This window comes from Passer domesticus, chromosome 2, assembly GCF_036417665.1.
Source record: "Passer domesticus isolate bPasDom1 chromosome 2, bPasDom1.hap1, whole genome shotgun sequence".
Lineage (NCBI taxonomy): Eukaryota > Metazoa > Chordata > Aves > Passeriformes > Passeridae > Passer > Passer domesticus.
The window spans coordinates 102,415,242-102,435,806 of NC_087475.1; the positions used below are offsets into that span (position 1 = coordinate 102,415,242).

Below are 20,565 nucleotides of genomic sequence, written 5' to 3' on the forward strand. Positions count from 1 at the left end.
CTGGGTCAGCCTGCCCGTAGGAAACCAGACACAATGCACAAATCTCCGAGTGCCATTCTGCCATCAGCAAGCAGACCACGTTTAGGAGAGAGGAAAAAAAAAAAACCCACACACACACACACACACACACACACAGAGAGAGTAGAGCAAAAGACACAGAGAGAGAGAGAGAGGGAGAGAGAGGGAGAGTGTGAGAAAAAGACTGATTGGAACAGGAGGGAGGGAGGGAGGGAGGGAGCGAGAGAGCGAGGGAGAGAGAGCGACACTGCCAGTCAGGTTAATCATCCCTACTTTAATTAGCTGTTCGGCTTAGACATAAAACAATTGAATTTGAATGATCTGTCAGTGGGCTCGGCTGAACCAAAGGGGAAATGCGAATATTACAAAAAAGACTATTGGTGTATTCAGATAAGCTCGCAAGGAAAATCCTCAAAGGATAACTATTAAAACTTAACGCTAAACAAAAAGTAAGATTCAAATGGCATTATACAGAGGCCATCTCCAAAAAGCTGGGAGATCCCTTCCCTCTCTTTTTTACCCACCACTGCAGTTTTTGCCGAAAAAACACCTGCACCTTCCCACAGTCTTCAAAGACTACCCGTCCTGCAGGGTGGGGAAGGGAGTGCAGGTTTGCCTGCTACCTTGGCTTGCTTAAAGCAAGACCATGCTGCCCTTCAGTCAAATTTTCCTGATGGATCACTGGAATGTTATGATTCTGGAACTGCACAAGCTACGAGAGCATATCCTTGCCATGCATGTCTGCACAAACACAGACAAATTGAGCACCGACAGGGTACAGAGGGAGATGTTGTCAAAAGGCAGTGCTGGGTATTGGGGTAAGACAAGTCTCAGGCACCAAGGAGGTGGAGAAATTATCCCCCCAAATAGGTGGCAAAGTAATCTATTTCTTCTACCCTGGGCTGCAAATTGAAGTACAGTTCAAATGGATGGTTCCTGGTGATACCCAGTGCAGTGGCAGCACTGTGTAGCAGGCAAGGCAGAGATTTATGACACTTGTGAAAGTCTGCTTCTTAAAAGGTGTGGGCCAGTTGGCCTCTCCCTCTGAGAAGGAAGGCAGCAGATAACACCCTGGGAGGGAGCAGTCAGCATGTTCAGCCCCTGGACGTAACATCCCTGCCCTGCCAGAACTTCCCCTTGTCAGATGCGAGGGACCTGCTTTGGGTTTCAGGACACTGAATGTCCCCTCATCAGAGGCTCAGATGTCCCCTTCTGAACAAACAGCACCAAGGGAGATGTTTGAATTTATTGCACAAGGCAGGTATATTCTCTGTGTTCCAAATACATTTGCTGTATTTCGTACAGGGCTGCAGCTACAACAGCAAATCCATAATTCCTGATCAGCTCTGTGAACATCTGCTGTATATAAACTTTTAAATGGGCATGACTAACCTGCCAGTGCCACTCAAAAGCATGGGAAGAAAGTAGAGAAGGGACCCACAATGCAGCTGACTGCTGGCCTTTCAGAGGGAGTGCTGGGATTCTCCCCTCACTCTGTATTTTAGGTACAAATGCTTAAGGAAGGAAGAAACAAAAGACAGAAGTTCTATCAACATTTCTATATTAATTTCATAATTTTGTGACATAGGTCTCCAGGCAAATCTGGCACCAGCTTTTATGTGTTTTGCTTTTAGTGGAGAGCTGATGGGAGATGTCACTCTTATTGATTCCTTCTATCAACTTCTGCTATGGGAAAAAGTGGGTTCCTGCCCTTTTTCACCTTTTTAAATGTTACATGCTGGCTGGCTGCATCCCATCTGCCCACCAGCCCCATTGGGGGCCATTGACTCAGCACAGTTTACAGAAGACCTAAACAGTCAATAGGAGAGGGATGCTTTACAGAAACAATTGAGACATTGGGCTTAATGAGGTTAATTAGGAGTTCTCTCTTCAGCCTCCCCAAAATATGCATTTTTCACGAATATTATGGAAGGTAGGTGTCCCAAAAAACAGAAAAGGAGATTTCAGAGAACTACAGCGCCGTCAAAAGCCTTAACTCCTTTTCAGATGAGATTTTGTAGAGCACAGTGACACAGACAAGTCTCTTCCCTGGGTCTGTACCAACGTAATAATCCAACAGAGTGCAAAACAGCTCTGTACTACATTTTTAATAAAATATGCAGAGGACCTGACCACCTTATGCAGGGATTCACCAAAGAAACAGTGCGCTGTCATGTAATTACAAGCTATGGTAATGGTACATGGGGCCCTCCCTAAGGTTGCACAGACAACATTAGCTGTGGCATTTCCTAACTTTTAAGTGTTTGACTTAGTAACATTAGCATTACAGTAATGCATTTGCAGTATAATTTCTCAGCGTTTTCTTTAAAAGTCAACTTAGAAGCTGTTCCACGTTGCTGCCGAGGCTGGGGCGGGTTGGCACCTGTGGAGCTGTAATACAGGACTCCACCACTTCAGCCGGCAGCGCCAGCAGCAGCTCAACTAAAACGGCGCTGACGAGGGGATCAACCTCTGGAAGACTGTGAGGATACTTCATTCAGTGATTTGACAGTGTCTTCCTGAAAAAGAAATTGCTGAGAGACAGGAGCCCTAAGCTGACCTTCAAGGGGGAGAGCAAAGCACATTGCCACGGGAAGAGACCCTTTGGACCCTGGCTCCCCAAACCCGCACATCTCTTGCTGTCGGATTTGCTTCCATTCAGTTGACTCCACGGACTGCTGCTCCTCTTGCTTTGTAACTTACTTTCTCTCACGTTATTTCTCCCTCCCTAGACTACTCCTTGTCACAGTCTGTTCCTTATCCCATTGCCCTAGAAGAGGCATTTCCTCAAATACCTCTTCCCCTCTGCTCTACCCCAGGCATGAATCTACCCTGCGCACAGAGGAAACTGAACTGCTCAGCATGGTAAATTAGGCCACGTGGTGTTTCAGGCTGCCTTAACTAGACCACTCCTTGTAAGACTGTTTAAAACTAACTCGGGTATCATAATTTGCAATCCACAGTGTAGACATATCAAAATGTCCTTGTTCTCATTTCCACTGCTTGCTGCCATAGCAACCCCTGGTCAAAAGGAAATTTCCATTGATATCAGAAGGAGCAGCATTTCACCCAGGTGAGTTTTTACTATGTGGCACATATTTTATTAGCATGTGTTCCTGATATGGAGATCCTCAAACCTCCTATAGCACCTAATGTAGAAAACACTACTGTTAAGTCCTGCTCTTAGCTGGTCCCCTTCTACTGGAAGCTACAGAAGTCAAGGACCTCCTGCTTTCTACATGAATATCATCCAAGAGCTGATTTGTAGTCTAAATAAATGCAAAAGACCAGAAGGAGCTTCAGAAAATGTACATCAACTTCCCCTCCTGAGATATTTATCACAGATTTTAACTCAGATACATGATGATGATTTCTAGCTTTGCATGGTTCCCTCTTTCTTGCTCTTCCTTCATACAAATTATTCCATGTATCAGGGAGATTTAGCCAAAGGATCAATAATTGAATGCTTAGTCTGTCTGATCAGTTGAAAAAGTTTGCTGCTTCCTATGGAAAAGGCAATCAGTGCTGCAACAAGTTTTCAGACTCATGTGTATGACAACCTCTCCATATGTTGCTACAGAATTAGAAGACATCTTTATGAGAACTGTACCTGGATTTGCCATTGGCAAACAGCAGGATTTATGAAAGGAAAAGCTGCCAGAACTGCTCCTCACCTTCTGACTTCTACATGGATCACTTAAAGCCAGCCAAAAGGCAGGACAGGGAAATGGCAGAGTACTTACTCCTTTAATGTATATATGAAGTATTCTGCAATGTGACTTGTAGCACTTAGTACAGCTGACAAGAGCTGACATTAATGGCAAATCAACAGATCTGGGTGGCACGGAGAGGAACTTGGTTCCCTTGCAAAGAAGGAGCTCTGTCTATTATGGAGCTCTGTCTATTTGAAAAAATGGAACTCAACTATGTAATCTCAGAATGAGTTATATAAATATATTCCTCTAGATTTATTGGCTTGTCTTCATAAACAGATGTGAGTCTGTGCTTTTTGTTCAGAGATGTAAACCAGCACAGCATGTTGGAGAGGGTGAATACACGGTTATTATTCAGTATGTAAGAAATTAGAGAAAGAGACTGGGAAGTCCACTTGTTACAGAAATCAACTCCTTGTTTATCTTTTGGGAAAGCATCCTTCCTAACTTGCACCACTGTGCTCAGTAGGTACCTCTGCATGCTAAAGGGAGAAAGGTACCATGCCTTGCATCTGGGTAATTTCTGTCATACCTGCTATTTGATTTTTCTGGGGCAAAACAAACAAGCTTGTTCCTTCCCGCACTGATTACCAGAATCAGTCCTCCCCACCACTCACTTCCTCCCTCCCTCCTCCTGCCCCAACTACATCAAATGTCCAGGATTGGTTCCTAAATCACCTCTTACCTACAATGTGCAGTTCTCAGTTCCCAAGGCAATTCCTTTCAGAGATTTGTTGACAATAGGGAAATGTAAAGGGAAACATCAGAGGGTCTCCATATTTTTACTCTCTCAGACAATCCAAATATAATGAATGGCCTAACTTGTGGAAGAGCCAGTCCTTTAAAAAAAGGAGAAAATACTGCAAGCTGGTCTATGAGAGACAAGCTTCTTCTTTCATTTTAATGCACTACCACCACAGTAAGATGTGCTGAAAAGTGAGCCATACCCTCCTGGCCACCAGTGCAATCCCCTTGCCTTCACTGGAAAAGCAACAGTGCAACCTAGGGGAACTCCATAAAACATCTGGTTGAGAAGACATGAGAAGACCAGGACGCCTGCTTTTCTCCTTCCTCAGCTGCATTGGGTCAAAATGTAATATTTTGAAAGTGTGATTTCACAAAAAATCAAGGAAATCTGATCACTGGTTAAAAAGCAGATCAATGAGGACATGATTTTTGCAGGACACAAGGAAATGATTTTCTGTACATTTATAAGGAAGTTTATTGTGAAGGCTCACAAAGATTTTTAAACACTTGAAAACAGTAACTTTCTACCCTCTATCATTATCCATACTATTGTTAGCAATTGCATCTCTGCTCCAAAATTAAAATTATTTAAACAGCATCTTGTGTTATATTCAGCCTATTCTGCTCTGTTCTATTATATTTTATTCTATGATTTTTGAAAGAAGCATAAGTATCTCAGGGTGTCAGGTGGTTTAATTTTCTCTGTTACCTTCATGGGTAGACAATTATAATTCTGATTTGAAGAACTTTAAAGCGGACATCTGCCCCACTTCTGTTCTAAAAGCTGACGGGAAACACGCTACATATCCCTCTTGCTAACTTTGTTGCTGTCACATAGTCACAAATCTTATTTCCTGCATTTGGAGGTGACAGGTATTGTGCCTCTGCTTCCAGCCATTCTTATATAAAGATGCCTTGTTCCAGGAGAGTTTTCCATGGGCTCAAAGGTGAGGAAAAATTGTAATTATTTTCATATTCCTCATTCTAGACAAAACCTTTGTAAGAACAACAACATTGCTTGCAATCTGGGGAGCTGTACAGCCACAGCATGCCAAAAACATGAGATTGCCACCAAAATAACTCCACTGAGACCTTTTGTTTTTTCTGTCCAACCATTAGTTTTGTCTCAGGGACAGCTGCAAAAGGGTCTGTATCTGCTCATATCACTTCATCTCTTAGACTTGGATAAAAATAGAGTAGGAAGCCAAGAACCCAGAGGAGGGTGTAGAGTTCTGACTCTTTTCTGCAGCAGATATAACCGTCCATCACATTCTTCAGCTGGGTGAAGCCATAAGGGAAGAGGACAGAGATAGAGTTGATTTCCATCTCCAGTCTCTCCACAGACAGAGCTGCAGCTTGCACAGTGACTGGAACACGACCGGCTCAGGAAATGAAGAGTAGCACATCACTCATTTTTCCTGCCTGTTTGCTCCTAATTATCTTGCAATACATCTCACTGGTAGTTTTATCATACAGAAAGACAGAAAGTCTTTCTTCTGGTCACAGCACATAATGAATACTTTTAAAATGGCTTGCTATTCATTCCTGGGAAAACCTCAGTCTCTTTCTCCCTCCCTCAAGCTCATTGCCTCTTCTTCTGGGGTTATTGTTTTGTTTATGAGTTTTTTGGGGGGGAGGTAGGATGTAAATTCTCTGATAATGTATCCTGATTAAAGGAAAAGAAGGGCCAGCAGAGGTGGCTTTCCCTTTCTTTTGATGAGACTGTGGCCACACTGAAGGAAGCGTCAACAATCTCAGTAATTTAATTTTGCCTAATACAACACTTCTTACAGGCTTGAGCTATGCAGCTCCTGTGTACCCCGTAGTACAAATCAACAGTACCACTTTTAGACTTGTTTTCCAATATTTCTCTCCAACCTCAGAGAAACAGAGAATTGCTAGAGGGCAATGAACTCTCATTTTGCCATTGACATTTCTGCAATCCATCTCCCTCAGTTGGGAGACCCTTTCACAGATCCGGAACCTCACCAGCATAAGGAAGAATTAGTATAATTAAGAATTAGACTCAGGGTCTCTAAAATGGGAATCATAACAATGACTAACGTCACAAGAGTGTTTTCAGAATTAATTCATGTAAGTAAAGCACTTACAAGATAAAGATGTAGGAGCTGCCACATCAGATTAGACCACTGCTCCATCTAGTAGAACATCCCATGTGCAACAAACAGCAGCAATTAATGCAGGGTAGCAGAACTGGGGTCCCCCATCTGTGCAGGAACAGGGTTCAGTCTAAGAATAGTCAATTGTAGTCCTTGGTAACAGCATTATTTTATTACTTAGGTGAGATATTTAAGCCCTAAACTCATTGTCACTAAAAAAAGTTGTCTTGCAATGAAAGGAAGGAACCAGGCTCATCAGGAGTTGGGCAGAGTGGCTGTACACCTGCACATTCATTTCTGTGCAAGCTAGTTTCTGAACAAGAGTTCCTGCTTATCAGTGAGAGAACCTAAGATTATTCTAAAAATCTCAAATTTAAGAAAGAGTTATTGAAAAAATGGACAGTAGTATATAAGTACTTTTAAAATTGGTATAGAGAAAGACACACACATACATGCATAGATGAACACGCTGGTTAAAAAAGTAACCTCATCCCCACTGGCTCTACTTTGAACAGGGTCAGGGCTAGACCCAGATGGTTCTTTCTGATTTTTATTATTCCAGGATTCTGTGAATCCACAATTTTCCATGGCAGAGCTCTGTCACTGAACATGAAACAAATCGTGATAAACATAATTTTCAAGGCAAATATTATCAGGGAAGTTTCTTGTGTTGAGGATAGAAACTCTAGTTCAAAATTAAGAGGCTCCTATGCTCCCTCACCGACTGGTGGGGTCCTGGTCCTAGTCTTTTAAAAGCAAGTTTCTTTATTAAAAAAAAATTCATAAAGTTTTATTCTTATACTCCAAAACTGCAAATCTTTTCACTGTCTTCTGGCCAGCTCACCTGCATATAACTCTGCATTCTGCAAGTATCTCCAGACCTTACATCACTGCCAACATCTGTTGTGTCAAGGGCAATGACAATCTTTTGGTGATATTTCACTATCTTAGATGGTTTGACAACTTTATTTTAATTCTTACAGATTTTTCACTTTATGAAACAGCCTTATCTGAAAAGTTAATGGATGGGTTCAGATGAGTTTGTCCTAATCTAAGAGCTAGATTTTAAAATTTAGTTTTACTTTTGTATTAATCATGCAGTGTTTAACAGAAACAATCTATACAATGCAAAACACTCCTGAAAGACAGAGCCACAGTCTGTTTCTGTGCATGATTCGATTCTATTCTATTCTATTCTATTCTATTCTATTCTATTCTATTCTATTCTATTCTATTCTATGCTATGCTATGCTATGCTATGCTATGCTATGCTATGTTATGCTGTGCTATGCTTCGCTGTGTTATATTCTACTTCTTGACAGTGTAATGAAAAACCAAACAAATTAGAAGATAATCTGTGAAAAAACAAAATCCCTCATAACTGACCAAACCATAAATGAGTCTTACATTACTGGGACTGGATAAAGTATCATCAGTGCCAGATTATTACATAAGAATATGTTAGCAATGTAGCAGCAGTCTAGTCTTTTAAGATGTGAAAGAGCGTTATCTAACCTCTCTGCAAAGTTCAGGAAGAGGAGCCATATGTCCAAATAATAATTTTCTTGCTGGTGTTCAACATGTCAGTTTTTTCTAGGGGCCTATTTCAAGTTTAAAAAAAAAAAAGGTGTGAAATGCATTTTGTTGTTTTTTTTTTCCTTTGGCAAAAGCAGCTCATTTTCAAGTTTGCAAGGAAACAAGAAAAACAAAATCAAATGTCAAGTAGATTTGCTCTTTGTTGTAATTAATACACAAGCATTTGCTCATAGATGGTCTTGAGCCTGAAAACAAGTGTTGCCAGTTGTGCTGCTATTAAAAGTAGTTCTCAGGGCTTTAAAGAGCCAAATGTACAAGGAGTGAAAATCCCAACTCCAACCAGTGGCCTTAGGCCAGTGTCCACCCGCTGAGGGTGTGACCACAAAGGAAGGACAGCATGAAGCCCTATGGCTGAGGATGTGCATTGTGCTTGCAGCACCAGACCCTACTTGTGATGAGACAACAAAGAAAGGTAGGGCAGACTTCTTCAGAGCAGGAGGAGGGGAATGACTACCTGAGAATAAGGAAATTCCAAAGCCTCACACTGCAGACTGTATGCATGCTCACTTTCTGGTCGAGGAAGCTATGTGAGATTTCTCTTTGAGTCAGATCAATGTAGTGGATAAAAAGGCCCTGTCTAGCCAGGGGGATTTCCTGAGGCCATCACAGACCAGCTCCACACGCCGTTAAGAGGCTCGTTTTCATAAGAGTTCTTGTTGCATTTGTATCTCTGGCTCCAGGCCCCTAGAGCTTCAAGTGCCACATCACAGTGCTACAAGCCCAGTGTTGAATGCTTGGCACACGACCAGGCATCTTCCCTTCCCTCTCTCTGTTCCTTCAAGTCAGCAGGTGGGGCTCCAGGGCTCCATCTTGTTTTGATTTGAGTGTGGAATTTTTTTCTTGAGAAGAAAATAATGAAGACAAAATTTCCCATTGAATATTTGCTATTCTCCTTTCCCCCATGTTGTTCTGTGGAGGGGTTTGAAGATAGAGAGAGAGAGAGAAAAAAAACCCCCAACATTTCTTTTTCTTCCTCATCAAAGGAGCTTGGTATTTTTGCTGAGATGGGATGCTGGAAACACTTCATCACTGAGGGCTAATGGCCTGAGATCTGCTCATCTTCATATCAGGATGAATCAGTAGCAATTCCAGTGAAGTCACCAGGAGTACTCTGGTAGGCAGCTCCCCTTGCTGGATGCAGGGTCAGCCCTGCCTAGACAAACTCTTCCACAGGTCCAGCCAGGGCCTGCACCCCCTGCCAGGTCACAGAATGGGTGTAAATGGATGTAGGGCAAAGAAAACATAAACCTCTACCAACTTTCCGTTTAAAATAATCATAAAAGTGCTGGAACTCAAAGTGCTCAAGGGAGGAACTCAAGTGCTGGAGGGAGGAATTGGACAAAGCCAGCACCAGCAAAAAACCCTGCCAACAAAAGTGTGTAACGCTGGCCAGGATAAGAGACAACCAGGGCAACATGTATTATTTTGTTACCTGCTTTCCCACACACTGAGGTCTGATGTGTAATTGTCTCCTATCATTTAGGTCACTGCTGGATTTAGCCCTATGGGTTTTAACAATTAATTATTTTCAGTGATAGAACTATTCCATTTTCAAAACTGGTTTGAACAGTAGATTAGTTCTAGATTAAATAATTTAACTGCAGATCAGTAGTAGGTGTTTATTCTACATTAAGTTGGCATATCATTGAGCAGATATTACTTTTTAAGGTTTCAATACACTTAATAATTGATAATACTATATTGTAAGCTGGCTGAATAACCATCACCTTGGAATGCTACAGCCAACACCTCCAAATTTAATCTCTTCTCCAAAAGGCCTTCTTCAATCTTTTAAATGGTCAGTATATGCAAAAGGGAAGGAATGTAACCACAAAGACTAAGAAAAGAAAGCTGCTTAACTCTGTGAGCATAAGCTCTCAGGTTGCTTGACCTTAAAACAAATGCAGTGCCTTGGTTTCTCCATCTCTATGTAAAATGGTACCTAATTAATTGATTGCTATAAACACCATGCAGTTATTTATAAGACGCTTTTCAGCAAACAACTTGAAGCAGATATTTCAAATTGCTTCTCAGAAAATCTCTTGAAATGACTCTTAAATTCAAAGAACTATGTGCTTAGGTATTTTGTTAAATCCAGATTCATCCTGTGTCTCAGTTTCCTCTACAGCTAACTGCTGAATATATGACCTCCCTACTTCACAGAAGTTCAGGGAAAGCTAAGTCATTAGCAATCACTTAGTAACTGCAAATCCTTGGGCAAAAAGTCTTGGAGAATGCCATAACATTAGATACTATGAATAATTGAGGCAGAAGAGGCCCAGAGCTCTCACTGTAGGAAGTTTTGGGGTTCATCATATCAGAACCAAAAAGATCTGAAGTCAGTTTGCACAGAGCAGTAGCATCTGGGAGACATGAAGATGAGTTATGCTTCACTTTCAGGGGAGAGAGGAGGGCTTCAGGCTGCTCCCTCCCATTCCATTTCTCATTCACAGTGAGAAGGGCAGGCTGCTTCTGCTCTGCTGGAAATAGGGGCACCACACAGATACCTCCTTTCCAAAAGGAAATGCAAGAGTGAGAAGACTAGTGGATGGAGAAGGGATGAAGGAAGGGCATATTTCTAGTTTTCATCAAAATTTCACAAGTGGCAAAATTACCTTCCAAAAAAGGAGTATACTGGAGATATGTAAACTAAATGGGCTGCTTAAATGCTGTATTTAAGTTCAACCAATCATATTATTAAGGGCCAGGAACGATCAGAAGTATGCAATTGGCCAGCTGCACTACATATGGCCTTTACCTTTCTCCAGTGCTTAGGTGGGGACAAACTGAAATCAAGGCACTGGGAGGTTAAGTTCTGAAAGAGAGCAGTGAAGCTTGTCCTCCCTTTTATTATTATTATGCGGTCTGAAACGCTGTAGACAGAGGACTCATCCTTGGAGAAGCCACAGTGTACATTATGGAAATAAACTGGAAGCCCAGTTAAAGGTTAGCAGATCTTTTCCCCTCCAGTTGCCATTGATATGAATGAAGCCCATTCTTGCAGTGGCAAAGGGAAAAAAATGATGAGTTAATGTCACCCTCCCTTCTCTAAGTTCTCAGATTTGATAACTAACAGGCTACCACATTTCACTGTGAAAAAGGCCTGTTTTTTTACTTAAAATCCCCAAAAGTATACAGAGAAAGTAATTTTCAAGGTCAGAGGGTTGTTTTGACATTTAAGAAATACTAAAACAGAATTTGGCTTTTAAATTTTTAAATCAAAACTACTTCCTGACCTGAGAGACAATCTGCCAAATTTCTAGCTGATCCTAGGCTCTTCAGACTAAACCAAAATTATCAGATATATTGTGTTGTCTAGTTGCACACCTCTGATTTTAAAACTAAATTTTGATCAGCCTTAAAAGAACAGAGTTTCTGAGACCCTTTATAACAGTAACACTCAGCCCTTGTCACAGTAACTGAAGAGGCTTTCTTTAAAAACCGCTTTAGCAGTTTTTTGCTTACTATTGCAGAATTCAATTGCTTAATGTTCACTAATAAAAAATAAGGGAAATAGAAGCATTTCAAAACCAAAAACCTCCTTTTATTTTACACCAAGCCTTTGATCCTCCCACCAATCCTGTTGCAATACAAACCAATTTCATTTAATATTACATCTGACGAGCCAGACTTCTGTGAGATTTCAAAACTCTGCTAAATCCCTGGGTAAACTGTAAATGGCTGAGAGAAAGGTTCACAAATTCACAAATAGTACACATATACAGGTGGACTGTGCAAACAAAGGTAGCACAACCTTGCTGTGCCAGCTCAACAAAACTTTATGCATATATATATAGTATCAAAGGGTCATCCCATTGCTTAGGATGTGCAAGAGATTGCATTGCTGCTCCTTGCAGCCTCTTTCTCTCACAGTCTGTCCTGCCTGCCTCCCTGGCTCACATGTGCAAAGTGGGCTGTAAAATAGTAATTTTATTTTAAATGGAGGGGCTGTAAATTCTGCTTTGCCTCTTACACCAAAACAGCCAAACCAATTTCACTGTTTCAATTAGGCAAGAGAAATGGAACTTTAAATTGCCTTTTCTTTCTACTTTTTTTTTCAGTGACAGTCTGAAAACTTTCAGCAAAAACTGGCAACACCTTAAGATGCAGTCCTGCAAAGGCAGCTGAACTGAAGAACAAAAACCTGATGGAGTGGAGTGGGAGCAAAGAGGATACTGTGAAGTTTCTTCTGCTTCCTAAATGCATTGCATATGCACCAATGCTATTTAAATTATGTCAGTACTAGATTTGTTCCTCCTACTTCAATCATAGTTGAAATGTAATTGTAATAAATCTTCTGAGGTTTTTTTAAATTTTTTTTTAAGTTCTGTTCATAATAGTCAGCAGTAAAGCAGAAAATTTGTCAGACTGCAACACTGTTATATCCATCTGACCTAGGCATTACAGGATGTAACTTTTTCTTTAGGAAAGGATGCCTTCAACAGACTACCCAACTCGCTGGCTTCTGCCTTTTGGTATTTCTTCTCCTCCTTTCTCTATGCAATCATCTCAATATATCATCCTCTAGTCAACAAATATTTAAAATTCATACAATCTAAAAGATGACTCAGAAAGCAAGAACTGATGAGTTCTGACAAAAAGATCCATGAACCTGGTACTTCCTGGTGCTTAGGATATTCACATACAAGAAGGAGAGATCTGCATAACAACACTGCTCAGTATTTGAATTTTTTATGTATAAGACTCGCAAAAGATTTAAACACAATAATGGAGAATTTTTGGATCAGATAATTATTTGTGAAGCTGAGGAAGGGATACTGCTAGCAAAATGAGAAGAATGACCATTTAAAGATTGGTGTAGGCTGCGATTCTGGTTTTGGCAGGCAGGGACAGCTTCTTGTGGGACTGCAAAACTAGACAACTCAAAGTTGAAATGATAAAGGGAAAAAAAAAACCCTGAGGCCCTTCGTGAGTAAAATGGGCAATATATAGGGCACACTGCCAAAACTTTTGAAAAGCTGAGAAAAGACCGATGACAGCTGCTGTTGCCGAGGGAATTTGTGGAGTTAGGTGCTCCTACCTGGCTAAATTCAAGTTTTTCATCATGTAAATTCATAGTTTAGGTGCAGAGATTAAATCTAACCAAATCTAGGGCTACTGCAAATGTGCCTGCAAAGATGGCAATGTCGCATGATTACCATTTCTCAAGAAGCTCAGATCAGCTGTGGTAAGAAAATGAAATTATGTCCCACTGAAAATATCAACACCAAAGTCTTAATCTGAAGTTGCTACTGGAAATCTGCATAATGCACAAGGCAGCACTGAGTCTTTGTTCCCAGAACTGGTGACTCTGCCAAGTTAAAAAAGTGAAAGCCATAAAAGCCTGTTTAATTGGGAATGTAGAGACAACGACACTCTTAACATTGACAAAGAGTGGGCTTGTTAGGTTAGAAAAACATCTCTACAAAACCTCTGCTAATATCCAAACTTCAAGAGGAATGGTATTCTGGTGAGCTGGGTCACGGTTCACACCATGAAGATGAAACTGAGGTGCAACAACAGGACATTAAGTGATTTCTCCACCATCAGGAGGGTGTTTTACAGCTGGGGTTAAAGGGAAAAATTAATGTTCTTGGTCCTATTAGCAAACCACAAGCTTAAATTGCTTTTACTACAGATTTCCCTTCACCATACTGTACTTTTCTTCTTGCTGACTGCTCAGTGTGACCATCCAAAAACACTCCTATTTGTGTTATTTTTCACACACACCACCCTGAAAAAAAATTCAGTATGAAAGTAGAGCAGTTTCCTCCAATACAGTTCAACATCCAAGCTAAGCAGCAGTAAAATCATATTTATTCAGTGACTGAGGTTTCAAACAGTAAAGTTATTGTTAGAGAATTACAGACTGAACTATGCACTGAAAAAGACCCCAGAAGAGGTTTCTGGTGACAGTTCTCTCACCTTGACAAGTCCTTGAGAACAGGGGAAGAAGGAGGAGTGTATGCACACTTGAAATGGGGGTGATACTTGAATGTAGTCAAGCTTCACCATCACAGCAGCCAGAATTTGGCAGACTTTGCCTTTGGGAACGAAGTGTGGAGACAGAAAGAAGGGAGCTGGGTACCTGAGCCCAGCCATGTGTGTGAGAGAGGCTGTTCACCTGCAAGCTGGGTGTGCCTGAAGCGGGAGTCAGAGGGAGAGAGAAGCCAGGAGCTCCTTGATGCCAAGTGCGCCCCACACTGCCAAGCTGAGCAATCCAAAGGCATGGATGTTAAATGTGGTCTTCTCTTTCTGTGCAGACTCTGGCAAACCCTCTGCCTTTTTCTATGTCTTTGTTTTCCTGTTTGAATATGAGGTATTCCGATGAAATATAAATATTAATATTTGATTAGTGCTCAGCTACAAAGCTTAATTCCTTAAAGTCTAGTACAGTTTTTTAAGGATTTTAAAATCCTTAAAAAACTATATAAATATGAATCCTTTTATTTTTATAGCATTACATTAACGACTGTACAGTGGAACTTGATGAATTAAATAATCCCTGTCTATATTTGCTCATACCTTTGTGAAACTGTTACCTTTTCAGCTGCTATTTCTCATGCCTTGTTTCAATCCAGAAATGTCATTTTTAGTAAAGTTTTGCAAAAACCCATTCAGCTGCTTTTGAGTCATCCAAGTATGTAAAAAAACAGTTTCCAGCTGTTAAGTTTTCCATAAGCCTTTTTTCTCAAACATGCTTGTATAATTATAACACAGCTTTGTTTTAAAACTTCAAACTTGACACGTACATAGCAATGAAAGAGAAGTAGCAGCACCGACATGTTTGAAACCATTTGGTTTTGGAATAACAAGATTCTTACCAAATTAAAACATCTTTATTTTCTTAAATATTCTTCCAGACACCAAGCTACACTTTTCTAACTGTAGACATCCGATTGTGTAAATGACCAGTAAAACAAGAGAATAAAAAAGGATAAAAAAAGATACTATTCTTGCAATCTGTGACTGAGCTGTAGCAGGAAGACTAGGGGACAGTTTTAATTACTGCATATTTACATTTTGGTATAGAATGGCATCAGATTAGACTGAAGGTTATTCCTCACTCATATTCTGCCTAGATAGAAATGCACTGACCTGATACCAAGTGAGGAATCAGACATTTCACAGAATCACAGACTGGGTGGGTTACAAGGAACCACAGTGGGTCATCTGTTCCAGCCTCCCTGCTTGAGCAGGGTCATCCCAGAGAACATGACACAGGAGTGTGTCCAGATGGGTCTGGAATATCTCCAGTGAGGGAGACTCCACAACTTCTCTGGGCAACCTGTTCCAGTGCTTGGTCACCTGCACAGTAAAGAAATTCTTCCTCATGTTCAGGGGGAACTTCTGTGCATCAGTTTCTGCCCGTTGCCTCTTGTCCCATTGCTCAGCACCACTGAGCAGAGCCTGGATCCATCCCCCTGGCACCCTCCCTTCAGATACTGACAGACACTGGCAAGATCCCTCTCAGTCATCTCTTCTGGAGGCTGAACAGGCCCAGCTCCCTCAGCCTTTCCTAAGAGGGATGCTCCAGTCCCATAATCATCTTTGTCATCCTCTGCTGTACTGGCTCCAGGAGCTCCATATCCCTCCTGTCCTGAGGAGCCCAGAACTGGACACAGCACTGCAGATGCGCCTCACCAGGGCTGAGCAGAGGGGCAGGATCACCTCCCTTGGTCTGCTGGCAATTCTCTTCCTGATGCACCCCAGGATCCCACTGGCCTTCTTGGCCACAAGGACACACTGCTGTTCTTATATACCTTTATAACATTCCCTCTCAGCCATCTCTTCCTAAAGCTAAACAGGCCCAGCTCCCCCAGCCTTTCCACGTAAGAGGCATCCTCCAGTCCACTAATAATTTTTCAATCCCACTTTATTTAATCTGGAATATTTCAGCTTCTGATGTCTTACGGAAATAAGTGTTGGTTTTGAGAATATTAATGAAAGCTGAAACAGCAGCTGTAGTCTGAGGGATTATTGGATTACAAGGTCTTCACTCTCAGAACTTTTTTTATATGACAATATAAAGTCATATGCAGCTTTTGTGCCTTGCATGAACTACTGGCTTCAGCATGAACTCTTCTGTCAGACTGGAGGAATTCTTTCTAAGGATGAAAAAATCAAGTCACTGCATGGGTAGGCCGTTTTATGGGACTCAACTGTGATGATCTACATAGAGAACAACAGACTCCATAGCTGTTTCTTATTCAAACAGCAACATCTCCTGCTCCTGCCTTTCGTGGGACACTTATGTGTGAGTCCACAGAAACCACCAGTGTCAGTGACATGACAGTGAATCTGAGAAGACAGCCTGACTCATCTGGAAGCAAAAGATACAACTCTGGCAAAAGTGTGTGTGGGTGCATGCGCTCCTCCTTCCCTTACATTATTTGTACACCTATAAATCAGTTGTATGTCCACTACTTGGAGAGGTTTTCTGGATGTGTTTCAAACCACATCAAACATACAAGCAGTGCTCAACAAACAAATGTCACTGGAATACAGTTACAGGGAAAAAACTCATGCAGTTCCTCTCTGTTCTCCCTGTCTTGTCTCTGCACTGTCTGCCTTGGAAAGCCAAGGGATCAGTAAGGGACCCTATTGTAAGCAAGGGGCAGAGGCAAGGTTGCTCTGGGAGCCTTCACTTTAAATCTTCTGCATTTAGGGAGATTAACATCACAGTCGGCACATCCATTGGTGTACTTTTTTGTGCATAGAGTACATGGACCAGGCAAGTGCATTGCTCCTAAAGGAAAAGATATTCTATTGGGTAAATAGACTGTGCACATTTTGGTAGCTCTAAGTTACATCATTCATTTCTAATCAATGCTACTGGATTTTGAAACCCACTAGTATAACAATGAAGTGGAAAAAAGCCATAGAAAAAGTCCAAACAAACTCCCAAGTTACACTGTATCCTCGACTAATCTGAGTTTCAGTGCTGAGACAAAAGAAGAGCAAGAGTTTGCCATTTGCTAGTTGTTAATAATCAAGAGATCTTCCAGACACACTCTTTGAGGGCTCTGTCTGTCTGGACCAGGTAGATGCTGCAATACACAAAGAGCTTCACACACAGAGAAAGAAAGAGTGTTCATGGACAATGATGCAGCATTCTTAATTAAGATTTTCATTACTGATACATACATTAAGGTTTTTCTGATGCAAGTGTCCAAGCACTCTAATGTGCAGGTAGATGTCTCTGATCCTATCTCTAGAAACCCTTATGCACATCACTGCAAACATTCACCAGCCAAGGCTCAAAATCAGCCCACCTGCCCTTTGCTTTAATGACAATGAAAAATAAAATTGATGTTTTACTTGTCTGCCAGATGAGAAAGTAGCTTTTTGCAGTCATGAGAATGAATAGGCTTTTGCAAGGCTGTACTACAGCGTATTGAAACTGATTCTGATCTCACTTACACCTGTTTGATGTTGATGTAACATCAGGAGCTTCAACAGCATGTGTGCAGCAAATGTTGAAGGAAAAAATAATGAAAAAGACATGTAGGTAAATGGAAAATGGGATGAAACAAAACATGAGTTTGCCAAAGGTAGTTTGTAGTAGACTAACCTGATAACTTTCTTTGATAAGATAACTGATTATCCAGACAAAGGAAATGCAGTAAATTTAATTTATCAGTAGAGCATTTGATACAGTATCACAAGGGAAATTATGAGTTTATCAAGATGTGCAAAAGGATTGTAAGGTGAGCTACTGCTTACCTGAAGGGGAGATTGAGCGGTGGGGAAGGAAGACTTATTGGGCAAGGTGAAAGCTATACTTCCACAATTGTTTAGTTAAATAAAATAGTTTTTTCTACGTAATAAGATTTGGGTGGAGCAGGTAACATTTCTTTACATGGCCCCTCAAAGGGATTTCCTAATCGAACAGATTAAGAAAAAGTGGGGACATGCTTAACAGCTATAAAAGGATCAATCAACACCAATAAATTGCTCATTAACAATATTTAGTCCTCATTCTCCTGTAATGTTCAAATATTATTACTCTGTCTCAGTTCTTTGGGATATTCAGAGATGCTCCAACTCTCTCAGCAGTTTACTTGTATAGTTTAATTAAATATCTAGTTAAGTTTCATGCTTTTAAAATATTCTTATTCCCAGAACAGGATGCCCATTCATCTACAAAATCTTGCTGAATGCCTTTGAATGCTGGATCCTGCCTTCCAAGAAAATGTTGCTGGAGTAAGATGTGGAGGAGAAATATTTGGTGATCAGAAGCACTTACAAAAGCACTGCTTCTCCCTTTCTCCCTTAACACACTACATGCTTTTCTAGGTCCAGTCAGGCCATGACACTTTGTAAATACCTGCAATAGGAAAAGCTGGGCTGCCCACTAGCAGAGTGGCAATATTGCACTGGCACAAGCCAAGATGGAATGTGAAGACATTGCCACAGAAGTCACAGTATCAATGTGAGATTAAATTGCAGGCTCCACAATAAAAGATCCACCAAACTATTTTCAACAAGTTAAGAAAAAACAGGATTTTTGACAATCTTCCCTGGGGCATTTCTCAGTCTGCAGGTATTTGAATGACTAAAATTGCTATCTTTTCAACAAAGTTCACTGGAAGACAAGGTGCATTTTTTTGTTTTAGTCTTTTGTGGCAGTATTTAAGTATTTAATGTCATGACTGGACTCTGTTAAGCATGCACAGACATTCACACAAGAAATTTGCCCTAAACCTCAAAATGTAAAATATTTTTTAAATGCAAAAATTAAAAACAGTGTCAGAAAACCTTAATTCTTCAGAGCTGGTTATATGCTGATCACACATTGTAGTTCTCCTTCACAACCTTCAGCGCATATTGCAGAGCATCCACAATGCTGCAAATTATTTTTTGTCTTTAAAGTAGAAGTGGATTTTCTGCAAAAATTGAAAAGCAATTAATCTCTTTAAAGACATCCAGAATATGTGGATGGACAAATATGAAATTTAAATACACACCCAGATCCAAATGTTGCAAGTGATCCTTACTTTGGTGATTGGGTGAAGCACGAATACTTCTAAATTGCATGCTATTTGAAGTTGGGATTTCAATTTTGTCCTTGAAAATTCAAGCTGTTTAGAGTATGCTTAAGAAGCTAAAACATTAGAAAACATAATTCAGAAAACTGATACAGCTATTCTATTAAACTTAAAACTCAGTACGATGGAATGGGAGACAGCAAGATCTATTCAGATCCAAAAGCATTTGCTTTCGGTGGTGTGCAAAAATCTAATATTTTGGGCATGCAAACACATGAAATGAAAGTATTAGCTGGGGGGCTGAATTTGTGAACCATATGCAGCATGATATTATCATCCAAAATGATGGAAAGCTTCAAGCTGAACAAGAACTTCAGAGGAAAGAATCATTATTTTTCAATACGCTGAGATCTTTTATGTCTAAGAGCCCCCATTCCCACCAAGAGGCAAAACAGCCTTCACGAAGCTACATGGCAGATGATTTGCTTCTTTTTTTAAGTGGGAGTGGTAGAGAGGAAAAGGAGATGGAGAAAATCCTCTTACAAGCTCATTTTCCATTGTGGTGTCTCACACATGGGACATTCAGCATGAACGTGAGCACATGGGCAGGTATTTGGACCTCCCTGAGTATTTATATCTCACTTCAAAAGGCAAATCTACAATGCCTTGATCAGAAGGTGACTTATGGGAAACATACTATTTTTGGACGTTGTGTTTTGTAACAACCACTCCTCCTGCACAACTTGTTCTTGGTACCATTTTTACCCTACATTGGATGGAGGCAGACACACAACATGATGATAAAGCAGGGTGCAGAGAGGATTTCTGCACTAGGAGAAGGACTCAGTAAAGCTCAGAAATGAAAAAGACATTTGGTGATATATCTGTAGAAGAGCAATGTGCTTGTCAAAGTTGGAAGATAATTTACCATAACTACAAAGGGAATATTCTGAAAAACTCTGCTGCACTCTGTAGTTGTTTCCATTTTGCACAGTGATTTCGACCTAACAAACTGGTCTGTCTTAATATTTTGGTGGTTGACGTTCAAACTGCTGTAGGAATGCTGCTACTGCTTCAGAAAGGTGGTCTTTTCCATCCAAATATATTAAATTATACCAATGTGGGGTAAAAGTGCATTGAACAACTCCATTTCCTCTGTCTCCGTTTTTTTTTTTTTTCTAGTTAAACCAAAAATATTATGCTCCTACAACTGTCTAGTTAAACTCAATTTTTTTCCCTTTTGTACTGTGTAATATTTAAAAACTAGCTAATACTCAATGCCTTATATTACACAAAGTAAATGAGAAATAACTCAGAACAAAGACGTTGCTAGTATGCATAATGACAGAAAGGTGTGACATTTTCAGCTGTTATGCTGCC

The 20,565-nt window shown here is 40.6% G+C and overlaps 1 protein-coding gene across 35 annotated transcripts in view; it reads right to left on the reverse strand.

The window, feature by feature from the left end:
• ZBTB20 (zinc finger and BTB domain containing 20) overlaps positions 1-20,565 on the reverse strand; it is a 469,842-nt gene that overhangs the window by 115,142 nt on the left and 334,135 nt on the right. For 2 of the 35 annotated variants that reach the window (XM_064410190.1, XM_064410187.1), the window contains one exon: positions 15,293-15,502. The exons of the other annotated variants lie outside the window; for them this stretch is intronic. The gene's annotated coding sequence lies outside the window, so the exon portion shown is untranslated. The remainder of the gene's footprint in view (positions 1-15,292; positions 15,503-20,565) is intronic. 35 annotated transcript variants of the gene reach the window in all.